The 5,302-nt window shown below is 47.9% G+C and overlaps 1 protein-coding gene across 1 annotated transcript in view; it reads right to left on the bottom strand.

Annotated features, from left to right (window-relative positions):
• The window catches only part of CDIP1 (cell death inducing p53 target 1), a 57,136-nt gene extending 55,184 nt beyond the window's left edge, over positions 1 to 1,952 (bottom strand). Inside the window, exon 1 of the mRNA XM_019507539.1 lies at positions 1,853 to 1,952. The gene's annotated coding sequence lies outside the window, so the exon portion shown is untranslated. The remainder of the gene's footprint in view (positions 1 to 1,852) is intronic.
• Positions 1,953 to 5,302: the final 3,350 nt, after the last annotated feature.

The raw sequence follows: 5,302 nt of genomic DNA, 5'->3' as shown, positions 1-5,302 counted from the left end.
CCTAGTGTGTGGGGCAGGGGGTGGGTGTGGGGGTCCCAAGCACCCCTTGCAGGCTGGAACTCTGCCAGCCTGCAAGGGAAAAGCCATGGTTTCCCACATTTTTCTCCATGGGCTGAGAAAAATTGCCCTAGGACCCCTTCCCACCACACACATAGCCACTCCCTCCCTCCCTCACTGCCATGGGAACCTATCCCTATTTGTTACATTATAATGTGGGTTTGCTTTATGAGAATTCAATTATGCACTGTTCTCCAGGAATGCATGTACCGCATAAATTGAGGGAAACCTGTACTAGCAAAACCTCTAGGCCTGGTCCTGGAGTGGCCCCCTTCAGGCCAGATTAGAGGCAAAGGAGAAACTTGCATCAGGACTGCTCATGCTGCACCTGTTCTAAGGTTACACATCGGCCTCCAGCCTCCAAAACTGTCAGACGGGCATCTTTTGCCAGTATAAGATGCACCCCCAAAATTAAACAGTGCACAGAAAATTCTTCCACAAAATTAATGAGCCCAAAGTAATGACATAACAACTGAGAATTATCTTAATTTTCCCTTTATGTTGAATGTGCAGTGTTCTGACCCTCCTCAAAGAAATCTGTGTCTTATTGATAAAGTGCAGTATGGTCCCCGGTGGCAGCTATGCTACATACGTTAATTTTAATAGCTAAAACAGGTTTGTGCTTTGCTCAGCATTCAAAAGACCTAACATAGTTGATGACAATCAAGCTTCTTTCTAATTCACACAGTCTCAGTTTATCTCCTAGCAGGAATTGCAGCATGAGAACAGTATAAATATTGCAATCAAAAAGAGGAAGCAGACTGACCCTTCCTGAAAGTACAAAAAGTGCAAGCAGGCTTCCAAAACTATGAACAAGGACCTGATCCTGCAGTATTTACTGCAATCAAGCCTCAGGTTTATTTTAGAGAGCTTTGCCTGCACAAAACCCTGCAAGATTTAGCTCTGAATTGTTAAGACAGCGGTGTCAAATCTATGGCCCACAGGCTGGATCTGGACCACAGAGCCAAGTCCCCTGGACTGGTGGGGCCCCTGGAGGGACAGGCAATTTAGGGGTAGGGTCTGCCACTGAAATTCAGGGTATGAAGCTCCATGTGAACAGCAGGAGGGGGGACAACGGAGGAGGGGAGTGATGGCTGCACTAACCCCTGCAGCTCCCCCATGCTGCACATCCCATTTCTGGGTCCCGTGTTTTAATATATTTAGTTATGAAATGCTTTTCTTATAAAATATAATTTCAATTGATTTTGGAAGAATATTGAATTAAGATTTGGTAAAGAAAAGTTAAGATACCAACAATCTATTTTACAAGGTCACAGGGACAAGTATTAAAATGATATACTCAAGAACTGCAACACAAAACTTGCTTCTATTTAATTATTTTCTACCTTTTTTACCCATCTGGTTTTAAGCAGCTCCATAACCTGGGGAAACAATTTCACCATGGCCTGGTTTGGGTTTACTCTCAGTGTTCTAAGTATACCAGTTCAGAAGCCTGAAAATGGGAAGTTACATACACTGCTGCTTCCCCCCCTTCCCCCCCCCAACCTCCCCATCTAATTCATTTTGCCCTTTTCCCTCTTGGCAAACATTGATCTCTTCATCCAAACAAAGCAGATACAAACAGGCATGTTAATATTAAACAGCAGCTACAATGCATTACTACATCACTGCTTGCAACCACAGAACTCTTGCAGTGGGATCAACTTAAAGCACAATACAGGTCCTGCAACAGTCACCATAATTTTTTGTATATTAAAGAATTGTTGTTAAAATCTCCTAGAATACAAAACACTCCCTTTCAGATTATAGGTAAGGACATATGAAAAACATTTACCTTAAAGTTGGGCTGTCCACCTGCTAAGCCCCCAGGGTCCACAAACCCTGGAGGCCATGGCCACACATGGCACCCACAATTGCCTTGCGCAGTCCTGAACCACATCTCCCCCTTCCCCTACCCCGCTGGCCCGGTCTCACTCTCAGCTCCCTGCACTGCATGGCTCAGCTGCCAGAAGAGGGAGGGGGAGCCCAAAGACTCTGACTGCTGTTGCAGTTGGCACAATGCATGGATCAGCAGTCAGATGAGAGCTCAGGCCGCAATTTAACTCCTTGCAGGCTGCATGCAGCCCAGAAACCACCAGTTGGACAGCCCAACCTTAAGGTAAGTTAGGGGGTGAATTTAGAGAATGTAGCATAACTCATGGTAACTTCCTGTGTGCACTCTCTTACTATTTTGATAAAATTGAGGACACCTGACAAGCAGGTGCCTAGTACAATAAATCTAGCACTAAGTGTGCAAGACTGGAAACTGTCATTTTTGGCATCACAGTCCTGATACTACTCTAATTGTGTAATCCTGGACAGGTCACTAAGGCTTTCGCTACACAGGGCCATCCTGGGGGGGTGGGGGCAGGGTGAATTGGGGCGACCACCCTGGGCCCTGCACTTTGGGGGGCCCCGCAGACAGTGCCATAGAGGCCCCACCGCTGCAACTGGTGGCAGCTTCTGCAGGTGGTCACTACCCCCGCCCTCCCCTCCTGCCGCTGCCAGCTTCTGCAGGCAGTCACTGTCCCCACTCCCCCGTCCCTACACAGGCTGATATGCCTTGGGCCCCACACTCCCCTACGGATGGCTCTGCCTCTACATACACCTTTCATTCCACTAGAACTATTTGGAAACCATTTTACTGTTCTAAAACAACACCAGTACAACCCAGACTGCAGATGCAGCAGGTATAGTGATATTAAGGTATCTTACACAGACACTGATATCTTGTTCCACTTCCTGAATAGCAAAAGCAGTACAAGACTCAAAGGGACCGCTGTCAAGTAGAGACCCAGAGACAGTGAGGGCAGGTGGTAAACAGCGGGGAGTAGTGCGGGGTAAGGTCCTGTGCCCACCTCTCTCTCCTGGCACCAGCTAGATAAGTGTTTCTCAAAACATTTTAGTCTCAAGGCAGCCCTCTGTAACTATTCTGAATTTGGATTCTGGCTCAGTAAATCTCAACCAGCAGCCCAGGCTGCCGCTAAATTCAGAAAAATTTATGGACAGATCCCTTAAGGCTGAAAAGGTTGAGGACCACTAGTACGAGTCATGTCTATCTTTTAGTCATCAGCAAGTTTCATTAGTTTACTCTGACATTTTGTGCCAAGGCCATTAATGGAAATATTAAAAGAAGACTGGTCCCAAGATAAATCCTGGCAGATCTGCACTACTAACCTCCTTCCAACCTGATATTTCCTCTTTCAATGTTACTTGTTGCTATTTACCCTTAAATCAGTTCTTCATTTACCCTACAGTTCTTTCACTAAACCCCATCTTCTCTAGTTTAACTAATGGCATCCCATATGACATGATATCAAAGAAAGATCAGTTAGTCTGGCACAATGCACTATCAGTAAAACCGTGCTGCATTTTTACTGTTTTCAGTTTACCTTTATATCTTCAATTATACATTCAACAAAAGCTTTGTGTTTCATTAAGGTCAGACTAATAGGGCTTTAGTTGATTAGACCAGTCCCTTTCTCCACCTCTCAAATGTAAGTACTGTAGTTACAATGACATGATATCAGCCCTGACTTAATAGCTCTGTTAAAAAATATGACCTACCAGACTTGCAATTTCATGGGTCAGTTTTTTCAGAAGGGAAGCTATCCCTTTCTCCAACTTAAATGCATTAAACTCTGAGTTCTGCTTCCACTCCACCTGTGGCAATTTCCACATCCTTAATCCCATTTACCTTCCTAGTTTTATAAAACTCCACGTTCAAAACCATCATCCATTTTGAAAACTGAGGCAAAGCATTCAGTTTAAGCCATATGTGATTGCTTTTAATATGGACATTAATTTTAATGTCCTTTCAAGGTGACATTTTTTTCTGTCCTGGTTCTCCTCTTATTCTTATGGTTAGGTGTGCATCAATATAGATTTTTTGGGGCTGATATTGATAGCCAATATTTAAGGAGGCATATCAGCCAATACAAATCCATTTTCCGATACAGCTGCCTCCAGTTGGTAAGTCTGTTGTGGTGGAAGGGGAAGGGGAGGGAAGGGGCATGGGGAGGCAGATCAATGCCCCCCGCAGTGATGGAGGGGGCAGGGGCAGGGGGGGCCAGAACTGCGGCTCATGGGGAGGAGGCGGCTCCCACTGTTGCCTGCACCCTGGGAGAGCACGGGGGAGTGGGGGGCATGTGCCCCCTGGACCTGCACAGGGCAGGGTTGGTTGGGCTGCAGCTGGGGCTGTGCGGGGCTCCTCTTGATGGGGGCTGAGCTTGGAGCAGATGCTGGCGGCACTGGGAGGATGCTGCATCCACCCCATATTTTGCTACCACTCTGCTCCCAGCGCCATTGCTGCCAGTCTCCTGGCACAGCCCCGGCTCTTTCCAGCGCGTGCGTGGAGGCAGAGCATTGAGGCAGGGCTGCACCAGGCGGCTGGCGGCATCAGTGCTGGGAGTGGACCAATGGCCAAATTTGGGGTGGGTGCAGTATCCTCCCAGCACCACTGGTGCCTGCTTCGAACCCAGCCCCTGCCAAGAACAGCCCCACGCAGCCCCGGCTGCAGCCTGCACCACCCCACCCTGCTCTGCCTCGCCCAGATCTGGGGGACACCCACATCTCCCCCCACCGTGCCCTCCCAGGGTGCAAGCAGCGATGGGAGTTGCCTTCCCCCCAACATGAGCTGCGGCTCGCTCTGGCCACCCCTGCCCCTCCCTGTCTAGGCAGTGCCTGCCCCTGCCCCCTCCCTCACCACAGGGACATTGATCTGTATCCCCCCACACCCCTTCCCTCCCCACTCCCCTTCCACCACAACAGACTTACCAGCTGCATGCAGCTCTCCATGCTGCTGGCTCTGCTTCTTGCTGCCTGAGTGCTGTGCTGGGGCTGCACGCAGCACAGGCATTTATCGGCCAAATTATCAGCCCCATTGAGCTGTTTCCAATACAGCCAGTTTTCTTTATATTGGTACTGATCTGATATCGGACCAATGTATTGGTGCACCTCTACTTACGGTTGAAGAACCTTTTACAATTTAATATCTTTTGCAAGGTCTTACTAAACTCAGGTTTTGCAGATATCCCTGGATCTCTATACTTCTTGACTTCCAAGAGGTAGCTTTCCTTGGCAAGCATTTCTTTTTCCCTCCTCCCTATTCCTTATAGCATCTTTGCCTATCCCAAGATCTTCCTTGGGATGGTTTGGTTAATTAGATCTGGAGCCTTTCTCTTGCTTGCACCTTTTGGTTTTGCTCCTTTGGCTTAAAGCCATTCCAAGCCTCCACTCCATTCAA

This window comes from Gavialis gangeticus, unplaced genomic scaffold (genome assembly GCF_001723915.1).
Source record: "Gavialis gangeticus isolate Ggan-Ray unplaced genomic scaffold, GavGan_comp1, whole genome shotgun sequence".
NCBI lineage: Eukaryota > Metazoa > Chordata > Crocodylia > Gavialidae > Gavialis > Gavialis gangeticus.
Note: the sequence above shows the minus strand (reverse complement) of the source record. Positions and strands in the feature narration are given on the sequence as shown.